This window comes from Antechinus flavipes, chromosome 1 (genome assembly GCF_016432865.1).
Source record: "Antechinus flavipes isolate AdamAnt ecotype Samford, QLD, Australia chromosome 1, AdamAnt_v2, whole genome shotgun sequence".
Taxonomy (NCBI): Eukaryota; Metazoa; Chordata; class Mammalia; order Dasyuromorphia; family Dasyuridae; genus Antechinus; species Antechinus flavipes.
In genome coordinates this window covers 364,698,096-364,715,012 of record NC_067398.1, presented here as the reverse complement: position 1 = coordinate 364,715,012, position 16,917 = coordinate 364,698,096, and the positions used below count along the sequence as shown (strand labels likewise).

General features: G+C 36.6%; 2 long non-coding RNA genes across 2 annotated transcripts in view; one reads left to right on the top strand and one right to left on the bottom strand.

Annotated features, from left to right (window-relative positions):
* LOC127543545 (uncharacterized) overlaps nt 1–8,326 on the top strand; it is a 592,679-nt gene extending 584,353 nt beyond the window's left edge. The window contains exon 3 of the long non-coding RNA XR_007949253.1: nt 8,282–8,326. This is a non-coding gene — a long non-coding RNA (uncharacterized LOC127543545). The remainder of the gene's footprint in view (nt 1–8,281) is intronic.
* The window catches only part of LOC127543544 (uncharacterized), a 173,656-nt gene that overhangs the window by 81,425 nt on the left and 75,314 nt on the right, over nt 1–16,917 (bottom strand). The gene's annotated exons all lie outside the window — the stretch shown is intronic.

The following is a 16,917-nucleotide window of genomic DNA, read 5'->3' as shown; positions in this document are numbered from 1 at the left end:
GAAAAAAGTTTGGAGGTAGGGAGATCAGTTAGAAAAGCTATTTATAATAACCCATGGAAGAGGTCATGAAACAGTGATGGCACCAGGGAATGGAAACAATAAGACAAATGTTGAGAATCATTTGGCTTAGCAGGAAAAAAACAACTACATTTGATTTGGGGCCTGAAGATTTGGGTTCTAGTCTTATCTTGTTACATTGGCAAATCACTTATCCTCTCTAGTCTATTTTCTGTTCTATAAAATTATGAGGGCTGGACTAGATAATCCCTAAAACTCATGATCCTAGGAATAATTGACAGAACCTAGGACAGAACCTGCTAGATGCAGGAATAAGGGTGAGGACCTCATGGTTTTGAGCCCTGATGAGGGAAAATGAATAAGGTTCGAAGGGAAGATGAATAGTTTGGTTTTGAAAATGTTGAGTTTGAGGTGACAGTGGGACATCCTGAGTTTCCATGGCAATGGTAACCTAGAAAAGATGAAAATAAGTCTTTGCTGGATAATGAAGAGAGAAGTAGGATGAAGGACTGAACACTCAGAGTCTAATATGGCATCCTGTCACTTTGCTGTGACCTTGGGTATCTTGTATTCCAAACAGTGCAAGACTAGCCCTCAGGAGACCAGGGTTGTAATACTGGCTTTGCTGTCCAATTGGATTAGGTGCCTTAAATTTTCTGATTCTGTCTGCAAATTGGACATAATAATTCTCACTCACCCCCACAGAGTTATGAGGACCAAATGAAATCATAGATAGGAAGACAAATGCCACCAAATATGAAGGATAGCAACCATGTAACTTCTGAATGTTTCAATTTCCCCATATATAAATGAAAGTGATAATAACAGGGTATTCTGTTGGTAGAATTCTGCAAACAATGAGTTTGTAAAAGAAAGTTAAAAGGTTTGACATTGTGCATCTCCCCCTATCCATTCATGACTTCATGGAAGGAAGGAAAGGAAATTAATATTTATTAATAGTCTTTTACATACCAGATACTATGCTAGGTGTTTTGCAAATGTTATTCTATCAGATTCTCACAATAATCCTGGAAGGTTTGTGCTATTACTGTCCCATTTTACAGTTGAGAAAACTGGGGCAGATGGAGATTAAATGACAGACACCTAGTGTTTGGGGCTAGATTTGAACTCAGTTCTTCATGATTTCAGGCCCAGTGCTCTATCATCACTTTTCTAGGAAGCCTCCTCTCATGCATGTTCTCACATTGAGAAAGCCACATTGATACTATAGAAAATGTGTTGGATAGAGTCAAAGGATATAGATTTCAATCCTAGCTCTGTCATTGTTTTGGCTTCTAGTTCTTCATGTGTAAAATAGGGATCGGACTAGGTTGCTTAGAAGACTTCTTCTAGATTTAAATCTCTGATTCTATTTCTGGGTCACATCTTCCTTTACAGAGAACAAAATAGGTTTGGAAATGAATTTTCAACTAGAATTTTTATAGAACCTGGACTCACCCATTTAGAGTCATGAAATTATAGAACTTTAAATCAGGAAGGGATTTTAGAAATCATTCCTAACTCAACCTCATTTTGCAAATAAGGAGACTGAAAACCAGAGAGCACTTTAACTTCAATTCCTTGTATGCTTTTCCAGATAGTATCATCTGTTTGCTATCTTGTAAGACACACATCTTGATTTTCACTTTCTATCTTTATTCTTCATTTTTGAGAAGAAACTCTAATGGATACTCAACTTTAAAAGGATTTTTTTTTTAAGTGGACTAGATGCTATAATATCTCTTGGCCACCAGAGGGGGAACAATTACCAGAGTTCTCCAGGCAAATTGCCGCTCTCTGTTTTCTCTGGGTGCTGTCCCCTGGACATCAAGGTTGTCTCTCTTCCCTCCAGAGCCCTAAAACAAAATCTTGTCCTCCAGTAGCAAACTGGCTCTCAGAGGTCCTATCCCTGAGAAGTGGCAATGCAAGAAGATAGAACTGATCAAATCAGAAGAGTAACATTTCATCTTTTATTCTATTCTCCACCCACTTCTCATCCTCAAGTCCAATCACATTTTTAAAACTATTTACTGATTATAGAAAATGCAATAGACTTTGCCCATAACCTTGTAGTCAGGAAGGCACATGAAAAAGTCATCTCCATCTCCCTGCTTCCACTTAGTGCCTATGGAATCTCAGTTCAGTCATCTAAACTCTGTGTTTCACTTTTTTTCTCAATAAAATGGAGATGATGCTAGCATCTACCTTGAAGAATTGTTGTGAGTATTAAATAAGATAAAACATGCAAAGCAGCTCACTAACCTTGAAGCGATTTATAAAATATTCATTATTGTGTTATGATTATCATTCAAAGCTGAGCCAATCTTAAACTATTCTCAAGAAGCAAGACTCTCTTATGTTTGTAAAGAATTTAGGCTTTTAATAAGACCGCAGGTTTCCGAACTGGAAGAGATCTTTGACCTTATCTAGTCCAATCCTTTAATTTTACAGAGAGGAAAAAAGAATCTCAGTGGGGCAAGTGATTTACGCAAGTTGACACAAGAAGCAGCTAATAGAGATAGGATGGAAATCTGGGTCTTCTACTATAACATCAGTATTCCTTTCACTATTTCTTATTGCCCTTTTCTAAGATAGCCAAGGTTTTGTATTTAAATCCCTATGTGACCTAGTTAACTTTGTGTAGAAAAAAAAAAAATGCTAACCTAAATTCAACTGCATAGTTACAACCCACTCCTCCCTCTCCCTCCAACACACATCTTTCAAAGCAGACAGCCTCAAGAGGGACTGAGCAAGGGACCACAAAAAGTCCAATGCATTCTGTCCATACTGCTGAAAACATCTCAAAGCAGATCACCTCCTCTTGTGGATTAGAACAGAGTTTTTGCACAAAAAGATAAACACTTTATAAAAGTAAATTATTCTTCAATTTTTTTTCTTACCTGTAGTTATCTTTTAGAATCATGAATTTAGAACTAAAGGGGACTTGAGAAATCATTTAGTCCAATCCTCTCATTCATTTTCCAGATAACTGAGGATCAGATAGATTGAGTGACTTGCCCTTCATTGCCAAGCTAGTAAATGTCAGAAGCAGAATTCTAACTCTAGTCATTGTCATTCTCTTCACTGTGCCATGCTGCTTTTTTTTTTTTTTTGGCAGGTATCAGGTTTGATTAAATGCCTAATAATAATATAAGTCCTATCATTACTGGGTGCAGCTACCAGATTGGATAAATCTATGATTTCATATATCCTTATTGAACCCCCCTGCTATGCACTGTCCATGGTGATAGAATCATCTGTACCTGAGCTTATAGACTAGTTAAGGTAAAGGCATCATTAAATTCTAGCTTTAAAAGTGGGAATAATGTTAAGATCATCTAATAGAGGTCATTCATTTTCCACTTGAGAAAACTTAGACCCAGAGAAAGAAATGTTTTCCTCCAAATCTGCCTGAGTGGCTGTCAATTGGTATACACACTGGGGAGTAAGACATACCTACCTGGCAGCACCTTGTACCTAAACAATAGCCAAATAAACAAAAGCCAAAACTGACCCTTCCTGAATCTCCTTTTGGTGAGTCTCCAAAGCTACCAACTGTTGTCAGGTGATTTATTTGCTTTTGCCTCCTGTTTTAAACTTATCTCAGCCTTTCACCAAGCCAGCTTTCCCAGAGTTAGGCCACAGAAAATTAATTAGGGATCGGAATAATAATAGGACAATAGGGATTATGTGAGCCATACAAGCCTAGCAGTTGCATTCAGAACCACCTTGTTACTTTTACCAAATCCAAAAAAGAATAGTAGCCAAAAGGAGAGGAAAAGGGAAACATATCACAAATATATCAAAACAAAGTGAATCATGCTTTATTTTAAACACATATATATGGCTTGATTATATTATAAATAAACTATCTAAAAATAAAATCTTACACCTTGATAGAGAAAAAGATAAATCATTACATAAGGCTATATTATAAGGCAAGATATTGCCTTATAGCAGAGGTGAGAACATCAGGCCAGGAGTCATGTAAGGCCCACAAAATCATTTGCAAAATAAACCACAGTTAATGATGAACTGAAACCTAAGTACAATAACCTCCCACTACTTCAACTAAGTTGAAAATTGTGTATGGCTCACAAATGATATTATAAATATCTAAGTGGCCCTTTGCCTTATAGGCTAGGAAAGTCTCATAAAAGATGTGACACCTGAACTGGACTTTGAAGGATAGATGGTGAGGAGGTTAAAAAAAAATAAAAAATCTCTATGTTGCAGTCTCAGGAAAGATCCGGAGGCTGAAACATAAAAGGCAGAGAGCTCAGGAACAGGGTAAGACATGATAAAATAGTCTCAACTATGAATGATGGAAATCATGTGTCAGGAATACATTGATTTTGTTTTGTGGGTAATTCTCCATAAAGAGGAAGGCATTGGCTTTGGCAGAATGACTGCTAAAGAAATGAGGCAGATGATGGTAGGACTAAATCTGATAAATTGAAATGGATTATTTGATTTCATTTTTTTTTCACACTCTTCTCTTTTTACATGCCCCTCCCCTCATGCCATCAAGTTGCTTTTGACTTCTTATAGACTTCCACAAGACTTCTTAAGAATTCCACAAAGGTACCCCCATTTGGACCTGCACCCCCCAACCTCTAACTCTTTCTTCTTTCTTCCTCTAAAATTTATGTGACCTTGTTCCCCTGCCCTCAAGTTCTCACACCCAACTAGGACTCATATAATAAAGTAATTGATATGAAGATATTTACAGATGATAATGGCTTCATAAATTTCCTTTTCCCTGGTCAGAAATTAGGTCAAGTCTAAGATTTGCTATTGTATCTACAGGCAGATAGAGAATGCATTGCCAGGAAGCTTTTTACTCAGGAATGGGCAGCAGGATGGTCTTGGAGGAAAGGAGTTGATCAGTAAAGATTCCAGAGCATTGATCAAGTGTCAGAAACAGAACACAGGGTCCGTGTCAGAAACATGATTCATTACTGTGATCAGTAGCCTCCAAGGAGAAAGAGAATTGGACTAGTCTGGGTTGTCAGGCAAGAAGAATGGAGGTTTGAGTTTTCTGTAGAACATGGAGTTTCTTACCTTTTCTATTTATATCCCCAGCTGTTACTACAATTCATTTTACAACTGGGAAAACTGAGGCAAACAGGGTCAAGTAACTTGACCAGGGCCACAGAATAGTAAGTGCCTGAGATCAGATTCAAACTAAAGTAGATAAGTCTTCCTGACTTCAAGCCTCAAACTCACTTTCCTGCTTTTTTAAAATATGTTGTCATTGAATAGTTCTAAGTCACCATTGGGGGCAAAGGAGTTTTTTAGTAGTCTGAGGTAAGGAGGGGTCAGACATTTATCCTCAAGCAACTGGGTGGTGTCATGTTCAAATCCAGTCTCAGACACTTAATATCTGTATAACCATGAGCAAGTCACTTATTCCTATGGGATCTCAGTTATTCATCTGTAAAATCAAAGAGTTGGACTCATTAGTTTTTAAAGCCATTTCCATTTCTGAATCTACACTATATAAGACATGAAAATAAAATAAACCAGATGTCCAGAGCTTAGATATTGTGCTAATGTACACTTATTAATGTGGAAACTAGCTTTGTAAGTACTTAATAAATACTGGTTGATATTAGCAATTAACTTGGGCCCCTATGCCTTCTATTCCATATGTTGCATATAGTTAATCTGAACATGATAAGACTGGAGTGGTTCTCTAGTGCCCAAATAGGATCAGGTGGAAGCTGGCAACAGTCTTGAAGCTCAGTGCCCTTAGCAGTAGTTTTACAATCAGAGAAGTTAGAACTCAAGGTAAAGGAAAAGGCCATACCTTAAACGGGCTGAGGAGGACACTCAGGGAAGAAGTTCCTCTTTGACTATTTGGCCAGATGCAGATTGTGGTTCATAGAACTTTAAGAGGCAGGATTCTTTCTAAGTTCTAAGATTCCTTCATAGGAAGCAGGAAAGGTGTATCCCTTAAGTTCTCAATAAATGTTTAGAAAATGTTTAGAAAAAACCCAGCATGCTCTTTTTAGAGATGGGGGAGACAGACTTAGAGACAGACAGAGAGACAGAGATACACAGAAAAAGAGAAAGAAAGAAAGAGAGAGAGAGAGAGAGATTTTCTTTCTTTGTTATCTCTAGGAAATGAAGGGGGGGTCCATCAGAAAATACAGGTTACATAAATATTTTTAAATATCAATAAAATATTTTTTGAACTTTTTTTTAAAAATATAATTCATTTCATGGGAAAATATGTGAATAATCTTATGATATATATTTGATCTCAATTTATGTGGAACCACATGAATTCCCTTACCAGTTCCTTACTGGACTCAATTGAAGACACTTTTAGCCTTTGTCTTATAGTCTTTCTTCATAACTTGTTTTTCTCTTTCTTTGTATATTCAATACTTAGTGCAGAGCTTAGAACTTAACAAATATGTCATATGCTTGTTAACTGACTGACATTGAAACCCAACTCAATATTCTAGCCTCTTGACCTTTCATGGTACCAGAGTTTACTCATCTTCTTGAATTCAATGATCCACTACACTCAATCTCTAATTATCTTTTTCCACTCTTCTGCTACCACCATCATAACTCAGTACCCTGATCAGGCATTTTCTCCCATTTTTTTCCTATTCCCTATGCCTATAAAACTCAAAATTATAAGAATATATTTTATAGGATTTATTTTCTAGAAAAAAGAAATCAAAAAATTCAGAAATAATACACTAAAGTAAGATAATTAAATGTGCATATGACATCAAACTGTCAACAAATTGACAAAATGGGAAAATGACAAATGCTGGAGGGGTTGTGGGAAAATAGGTACATTAATATACTGTTGCTAGAACTAGTTCAGCTATTCTGGAAAGCAACTGTTTCTACAAAACTATTAGCCCTTTCACCCAGTAATACTGCTACTAGATCTATACCCCTAAAGAGTTCAGAGAAAAGGGAAAAGAATCCTTAAATACAAAAATATTTGCAGCAGCTCTTTTCATGGTATCAAAGAATTGGAATTGGCCTATCAATTGTAGATGACTGAATATACGTATTATGTGAATGTGATAGAATATTGTTGTGTTATAAGAAATAATAAAAAGAAATCTGGAAAGACTGTATGAACTGATGCAGAATTAAGTGAGAAGAAGCAGGAAAACAATTAATAAAAGACAAAAAGCTCCGAAAGACTTAGAAAACACTGATCAACAAAGTGACTGGCCACAATTCTAAGAGGCTCATGATGAAACATGCTACTCCCTCCCCCAAAAAAAGGAAGAATTCAGAATATAAATTCAGGCATATGTAAATGTATATACATATATGTGAATATGTCTATTTATACAAGATAGAAAATAGATATATAGATAAGACATTGCTAATGTGAGAATTTGTTTTGTCTATGCCTTTTGTAAATAGATTGTTTTCTTACTTTTTCAACTTGTGGATGGGGGGAAGGAGAGAATTTGAGCTGAAAGTAAAAATCAAATAAAAAATAAATAAAATAGTACATGTAAAAATTAATATACTTACTTCCAGATTAGGTGGTCTAAAATTCCTTAAGGTATTAAATCTAGCTACAGCTCCTCAGATCACTATGATTATTTCTAGATGGGATTTTTATATTTCAAATGAGATTTTTATATTTTACTTCAGAATATATCAACAACAATGAATTGGGATTCACCCATAGGCTCTCTGGGTCAAATTCATCAATACATTCTACAATTCTAGTCATCAGGAACCATTCCTAATCACATGATCATGTTTGATGATTATGTTTGAGAACTTTAATTATTTGTGATTCTTCCTTCTCACTAATTCCCCAGTAAGTTGCTGGGTTCACATGGCAGGCTATTGATTGGTTTTCCTATCTCTTTCAAATATCCAATCCACCTTTCTATATAAATTTTAATTCTTTATAAATGACATAGCTAATTAGATATATTTTTGATCTCCACCAAAATCTAAGTAGGGAATAGAAAGAACTAACCACTAGAATTCAATTTTGTCCATCTCCAAAACAGAATACAGAATCCTTGCAAAAACACACAAAAGCTAGTTCTTCTGTCACAAAGTATGAAATGGTTTTATTTTCATTATGGTTAATTGGTATTATTATGAGGTACCTCTAGGGCAGAACAGTTCCAAAAAACATGGTGGGCACTGGACTTTGAGGAAAAGGCAAAGCCTCTCTCTGACTACATCCCTATTTTTCCTTCCACAAGATGAAGAACCAAATTGTAAGTGACATTTTCCTTTTCCTTTTCAGAGAAGAGAACACATCTGTGCAGAAGAACTAGGATCTTCCTGTTAGGTAAGAAACCAGCCATGAAGACTATAAGGGAAAGAGAGGGAACAATGTGGGTTGACTATCACTCGGGGAGTCCTTGCAGGAAATCTTCCCCCTCAAACAAAAAGTTTATAGATGTGACAGACTAATCAGAAATAAGCAGTTCCTCTCATTTCCTCTATTCAACTATCCTTCCTTATTATACTTCATTTTTATAGGAATATTTACTTTTTTTGCTGAGGCAATTGGGGTTAAGTGACTTGCCCAGGGTCACAACTAGGAATTGTTAAGTATGTGAGGCCAGATTTGAACACAGGTCCTCCTGACTTCAGGGCTGGTGCTCTATGCACTGCACTCTCTAGCTGCCCCTTTCATTAGAGTTTACTAGACCACATTGGTTCAAAGCAAAACCACTTAATACCAAATAACAGAGCAATTTAATGACCCATTTCTCTTATATATGCATGGAGTACACTGTCCCAAAACTTATTACTCCATCAATGGGGAGGACACACATGTAGAGACCATGAAGGAACAAGAAACACAAATGGGAAGGCACACAGAGCATACATGTAGTCAAGGAACCCATATGAAAGGAAAGAAGATACCCACTGGGAAATGAGGTTGTGTGCATGGATAGTGCTGAAATTGCCCTCTGCTGATGGCAAACTATTTTTACCAGATGTTGTATCTGTGATTTTCACCTTTTTTTATCTCTCTTGGCCCTGCGGTCTCCCAAAACTGTCCTCTGTGACTTATCTGGTGATATTCATTTATTTAGGCTCTTCAGGACCATCTGTTGTCCAGTTCTCCCAGAATAATATTGGAAGAAAGTACTGGGCATAGCAACTCTTAAGTCCTCTTTGTTTAAAGAGAGGGCTAAAGTTATTTTAGCGCAAAGTTTATGGGTATGAGCCATTATACCCAACCTAGTAGCCAAAAAACAATAAAAATAAAATAAAATAACAGATGTCTCAGGCAAAAAAAAAAAAAAAGTTTATATTATTCTTTTAACTGGCTCTTCCAGAAGCCAATTCAAAATCCTGGGTCCCAGCTAGAAATTTTCTCTTACTGGTGCCAATCTCTTGGTCTTGATCTGTATCTCCAAAATTCATTTCACTAAAAAAAAAAAAAAATCCACAGAAGATGAGGAACATTCGGGTTTCTGTAATGTATTGAACATGTAAATGAACCTGGTGCAAAAAAACAAATGAACGAGAGGATGTGTCCTTTTTCAACATTTCTTAACTTTCTAGCCAGCCTCTGGGTACTAGCTTTTCTCAATATAAATAAACATGATACATATTTGAGAATGAATAGTTTAAAGCAGAAATCCAAATAAGAGGCTCTAAGAAAATTTGAAGAAAATGAAAGAACTAGAATTGAAATAACAACCAACAACAGATGAGAAATTTGATAGAGCAAAAAACAAGAATATATGTATGTATGTGTGTATGTATATGTGTGTATATGTATATGTATACATATATAGCAAAAAAATAGAAATCCATAGAGGAAGGAGGTAGCAAGTTGATTTCAGGTAACTACAACTAGTAGCAGCAAGTAAATTTGGCAGCAAGCAAAATTAGTGGAGTATAATGCAAAGTATAAAAAGAAAAATACCTTAGAGTTGAATTGTGAAGATACACAAGAGACTGAGGAGTTTCTATTTTATCTGTGGAGGTCCACCTTATAATAGGAAAAGGTTTTGAACTGGGAAGAATCATGGTCAGGTCAGGTCTGTGCTTTAGAAAGATTATTTTGACATTTGTGGGAAGGGTAGATTGGAGATTTGAAAGAGACAGGAAAACCAATCAATAGTCTGCCATGTGAACCCAGCAACTTACTGGAGAATTAGTGAGAGGGAAGAATCACAAATAATTAAAGTTCTCAAACATAAATAGCTGAAACAATGGTGGAAATAATGAAGTTTGAATGAGATTTGAGTGGGGAGAGATGAGTTTCATTTTGAATGTTTTGCATTTGTGTTGTCAGCACAAGAATTTGTATTTTCACATTTGTGTCATCAATGGGAAATTAGCAATGAAAGACTAGAACTGAAGAGAAAAAATTAAGCTTGATATGGAAATTTTAAAGTGATATGTATAGAGATGATAATTGAAACTATGAGACTGAAAGTCAGAAATGAAAAGAAGAAAAGATAACCCAGAACGGAGCTTTGGTAGATACCTAAAATTAGGGAGCAGGAGATAGATGTTAACCCAGAAAAGGAAACTGAAAACCACTAATCATTCAGTTAGAAAAAACCTGAGAGAGCAATTTCATGGAAGGCAAAGCAGGAGAGTTTATCCAGAAGGAGGAGGTGGTTAAAGTGATGAAAGTCACTGAAAAGTCAAGGAAGATGAAGATTGAGAAGGTCATTGGATTGAGCAATTAAGAAGTTCCCAGCAGCCTTTGGGAGAGCAGTTTCAGCCAAGTGATAGAATCGGAAGCCAAATAGAACTTAGATCAGTACACGCCAAATTGAACAGCTAGTGTAAAATACCCATGAACAAGCAAGAGGTAGCTTAAATGTTGCCACCCTAGAGTGTGAGTCTTCAGATTGACATTAACTAATCATTAGCCTCTCCTAGCATGATGACCCTTTTTAAAATTTGAAGACTGTCACAGATTCCCTCATAATAGCAGTCTTAATATGAATCTGACTGAATAAGAAAATAAATCATGACCAAAGGCTGCTATGAATTCACTAATGCTTTTGGAGCATTACCATCACCACAGCTTCTACATCTCTTTGGAAAAAATAGTACATCTATGTGTGAGACAGTTCAGTCTACAGATGGTGTGTTCGCCTATTCATCATACTGAGTCACGCTGCATATTTTGTTGGAGCTAAATAAAGATCAACACGCCAATGCTTGCTGAACAGATGGACCCTTTGCCATAACTCCATGGCCCCCTAGGGATTCTACATGCACAAGTTGGGAACCACTGTCAAAGATTCATAAAACATGAGTGTGACAGAGAATTGAAACCATCCAGAGGTGGCATCTGGAGAGAGAAATATTCAAAAGGGATTAGTTCTCCAATTACTCCCATGAGTCATCCTTTTTCCATTTTTTTTAAAAAAGAGTCTTTTTAATAAAGAGCAATGATGATAAATTTTCTTTCCTTTTTGTCAAATTGTTCTATAGTGTGCTCCAGTTTTCAAAACTCTGTGTCGTGTTATCTCTTTGAATCCTCACAGCATTCATGTGATGTAGAAAGAGCAGGAATACTTCTGCTTTAAAGATGGAGAAACTTTTGAGTTACTTTCCAAGGTCATATATTTATGACTTTCAGTGTCAGGGAGGTTCAAGACAACTCTACTACTCTATGCTATCTACAACCCACCAAAGATGAGGATTTTCTCCTTCAGTTAAGTTTAATTTCTGTTTATTGGATTCCAACTCAGGGTTAAAGGCCAAAGGAATAAATTCAATCTTTGTGTAGAGCAACTCTCACTCTCTTCTCTGATCCCCAGCTAGCCATCTCTCATGTGAATGTGGCTCCAGTAATGAGATAAGGAAAAACTTTATAGAAAGATACAAATGGCTCTCCTTAAATGAACACAATGTTTCATCCAAACTGACCTACTTATTTCTCAGACATTCCACTTTTCATTTCTATACTTTTGCATGGGCCATCTGTCCTTCATGCCTAGAATTATTTCTTCCTCACTTCAGGCTCTGAGAAGGCTCGGCACAAGTGCTGCTTCCAACAGAAGACCTTTCTTGATTTCCTTAGTCATCAGAATCCTCCCTACACCCCTGAAATTGCTTTGCTGTCTATATATTTAGCTATGTGCAAGTTATCCTTCCCCAACACCACCATCACACATGCACAATAGAATAGAAAATAGAATGTAAGCATCTAGTTGAATTGTTTTGATTTTTTTATCTATCTAGCACTAAGATAATATGTGGCATATAATAGGTGCCTAATAAGTGCTTATTGAATCAACAAATGAAAAAGTTACTTTTAAGCTGGCCCTTGATAAATGAGAAGGATTTTCAGAGAAATGGGGGAAGGACATTTCAAGCAGATGGAATGGCTTAAGCCCTTTTCAGAGACATGTGGTAGAGCTATACTATTGGATTCAAATCTCAGAAATGTGTGGATGTAAAACTGTCCCCCAGAGAACCAGCTTTATAATTTGCTTGCTCCTTACTCAGTCTCATCCAAAGTTCTTACAAATCTATTAGCTAACTGTGTAATTGTGTTTTTTTTTTCTTTTTTTCTATCTATTAATCACAGTGCAGAATGAGCAGCCAGCCTCCAAAGGATATGTCTGAGACCCACAGCAGTCCCCTCCTAGTAGACTCTCTCTCTGACAGATGCAGACTTTATGAATCAGAGTTCATGTGTCCAACATGGACCCCACGCTCCCCAGACACCCATCCAGGTCTTCCTCTCCTGGAAATGCCAGAAGAAAAGGTACACAGCACAATTCTTTCATGACTGGTGGGTAGAATAGGATGGTTGTTGAACTAAATACAGGTAGATGTTCCAGCTTCACCTGAAGACATTTCATAGAATCATATGATGTTTGAAGTATTAAAAGGCTCTTTATAGTTGAGAGTGATTTGCCCAGTTCAGATGGCAAGTTAGCAGCATAGCTATTATGACTGAACAATAGCCAAGGAATCACTTCAGATAGCCAGATGGGAGAACATTTGCTAAAAAGTACAAAGAATGTCTTGTGACACACCTGCCTTTCATCCCACTACCCTCTCTCCTCAAGACCCTAAAAAATGAAAGCAACTTAGTTTTTTTTAAAAATGAAAATTACTACCAGCCCCACAGTCCCTTTTGTCCAAGATTCTCTGGTTAAGGCCCCAAGCAACTACCAAGGGAAGGGTAGTGAGGGGGGGGGTCATAGTTACCTTGATATAGACATTTAAAGATTGGGAGCTTGTCCCAGTCATCATCAGCTCCCTCTGATCTCTAACCTAGTAGCGCTCATAGCCACATATCTCTGAAGATTCATTGGTAAGCCTTTTAACCAAAAGGAATATCTGACTCCTGTCTGCCCTGTGAATCCTAGTATAATAAAATAGATGAGAATATTCTAATATAGAAATCAGATATCTCGGGAACCTCCGGGATCTCATTAGAGAGCTGGGAGAGGTGGGGTGGAGAGCCTGAGAATGATTGATCCAACATGCTCCTGGATAAAGATAAATCTTATATTTCATATTGTACCATCTCTTGGGGACAATAAGTTTTCTACACTACATGCTATCTGATGAAGAATGTCCCCTAAAGAAGATCACAGTCAGATCACAGTCCTGTTCTCCATCCCCTCTATGTTTTTGTTGACCCCAATCCTCTCAAACTTTATGTCTACACACTGAAGAGTCTTCTTACCCAAAAATAAATCGAGGCAGCATGATACAGTTGAATGAGCACTGAACTTGAGGGCAAGAGACCTGGATACTAGACCTGGATCTTCCATTAACTAGATATGTGACATTATTTGATTACATCTGTGTTTTTCTTCTTATGCATCAACAATACAGATAGCAACCTTGAGGGTCACAGTCATTAATATATGAATCTCGGTTTTTTTACCTGCAAAATGGGGATGAAAAGCAGCTTTGAAACTAGGAAGATCTTGGTTATGTTTCCTCCTCTGCTATCTAATGCATATGTACCTCTAGAGCAGTGGGTCTCAAACTTTTGTTCTAAGTATCTTCATGTTGTTTAAAAAAAAAACTATCAAGGATCTGTTCAAAGAGTTTTTGTTCACATGGGTTGTATTTATAGCTATTTACTATATTAAAAATAAAAAATAACTTTAAATTTGTAGACCCTCTGAAAGGGTTTCAGAGACCCCAACAATTCGTTAGACTATACTTTGAGGACTTCTGCTCTAGAGAAATGATTCAAATTCTGTCCCTGCAATTAAAACTACAAACTACAGAGGTTACAGTGGTATCCAACATTGATAGGTGGAGTTCCCTAGACCAATGAAATCACAAACTCAGTTAAAAAAAAAAGTAAATGACTTAATAAAATAAGCACTAAGGTTTCTTTCATTTCTGAGACCCTATAATTCTAAAGCAGCAATCTTTGCTCCTTGCCCATTAGGGAAAGGTTGTTTACTAAGTAACAGCCTCAAAGAGTGAGTGTGACTTCCCAAGGTGCCTCAGGTGGCCCATGTGCTCCCAAGACACCTACTGGCCCCCTTGGAAATGTCAGAGGAAAAGGTACAAAGCTTAGCTCTTCTATGACTTTTGTGGATGGGAAAAAAGGATTGGATTAATAAGGGAAAAGACTGAGGGAAGAGAATGCGTAGCACTCTAGGAAAAGCTCTCCCTCTGTCCATAGCTGACCAGGGTTGAGCCCACAAATGTGAAGATTAGGCAACTAGCTTACAATTGTTCTTCTGATGGGGAAAAAAATTCTCCCTTACCATTTCACAAAATTCCTATCATTAGAGACTCCTTTGGATTGAGTTATATTCTCCAGAAAGGTCCTATTAAAAATATAAATGGAATATAATAACATAGTGTGGCTATGTTTTTCAGACTCCTTAGCTTGCATCCATCAGAAAGCAAGTCCTTGAGCTATTATTCAGAAATCAAAAGTTTGATGAAGGGGAATTTGGAAAAGATCTAGAAAAGGGCACATTGCATTCAGAAAGAGAACTATGGAGATTGAATGTAAATCAACACATGCTATGCTCACTTCTTTTTTCTGTGTTTTTTTCTCTCTTGTGGTTTTCCCTTTTGTTATGATTTTTCTCTCCCAGTATGATTCATAAAGATATGTATTTTTAAAAAGTTAACATGTATAACCAGTAAAAAGAAAGCAATTAATAAAAAAGAAAAAAGAAAAACCACAAAAAAATAAAGATCCTATCATATTCAAAAAAGAAAAAGGAGGTATTGGTCTGAGTGAACAAATGGTGTGATGGCTTATGTAAGTACATAGGTGCATTTATGGATAGTGGAGAACTATAGAACAAAATAAAGCTTAAATTTAAAGAAGGGTTTTAAATAAAGCTTGTCCAGAATATCCCTATTCCAGAGGTCCTCAAATTTTTTAAATAGGGGGCCAGTTCACTGTCCCTCAGGCTGTTGGAGGGCCAGACTATAGTAAAAACAAAAACTTTGTTTTGTGGGATGTTAAATAAAGAAACTTCATAGCCCTGGGGGAGGAGGATAAAAGTCCTCATCTGCCGCATCTGGCCCACAGGCCGTAGTTTGAGGACTCCTGTCTAGATCCTTCAGCTGAGACCAAAAAGAGCATTAATCCCCCATAACAATCTCTATCCCATCTCTTAATATCTCTGAACACATAGAGAATGGATGTCATCTTGTTTGGTGCCTTTTTCTCTACTTTCTCCTCATTCCAAAAGGGTCTCCGGTCAGCCATGGAGGACAGTCCCATGGTGAAAATTGAAAAACCCAAGAGAGAAAGGAGAGAAAACACCACATCCTATCGGAACTCAGCCTTCCAGGAAAGCAACATCAGCCTCTTCACAGCAGTGGGCTACCTCACTGGTGAGATGAAGGAGTGCAGCAGCTGGATCAAAGGTAAGATGGACCAAAGAACATCAGATAATACCTTGGCCCAGAGGACCTTCCTCATCACCCAAGCAAGCTCTTTCCAAGGGCAGGTCCCATTTCCTACTAACAGAGAGATTTTCTCTTTCTTCCTGCACTAGCAGACTTAATCACAGATGTTATCTTTATCATAGCTCTTGCCCCACCACCACATAGACATACTTATACACTAGCCATGGGGGAATGAGTAGGGAAATGATTCATCTTACAAAATCTTCATATTTGAAGATAATAAAGTCATAAATTTATAGCTGGAAGTGAGTTTAGAGATTACCTAATCTAATATCTTTCACTTTGCTCTTGAGAAAACAGCCTCAGAAAAATGACTTGCCTAAGATCACCTAGGTAATGGTAATATACTCCCATTCCTACCTATCTACTGCTTGAAAGAGGTTGGAGTCACCGACTACAATCCTTGTAAGATGGAGGACCATTATAACTTATCACTTGCCCTACCATTACTCCCTTAAAATTCTCAAGTATTGTTATTTAACTTCTCACTGCATCTTAAGAACCCTTGAACTTTGGAACTTATCATTTTCCCTTCCAATAAGTTTTCATGTAGTTATGCTTGGTTTAGCCCACTAACTAGCTGTGCTACCTTAGACGATGTACCACTAGGAACCTCAATTTCTTTTTCTGACCTAAATAATTCTAAGATCTTTTCTACTTTTACTTCCATGGATCTATTAATCTATATGAATCTAAATCTAATTCTATAAAATTATGAATTAATGAATACCTTTGCTTCTATCTAGTCAAAAGCTCTTTAACCTTGAGTTTGTGAATTTTCTGTAAATATATATGTATATATTTTATATATTATTATATATAAATATAATATAATTATATAATAAATATAATTTATATATTGATTATATATTAAATATATAAATATATTTATATGCTTAGATAGCTATTTTAATATAATTAGTTGCTTTTGTAATGCTATATATTTTATTTTATGCTTTTATAAAACTATATATTCTATTTTATTTAATAACATTATTCTGAGAAGGTGATACTACCTTCACCAAACTG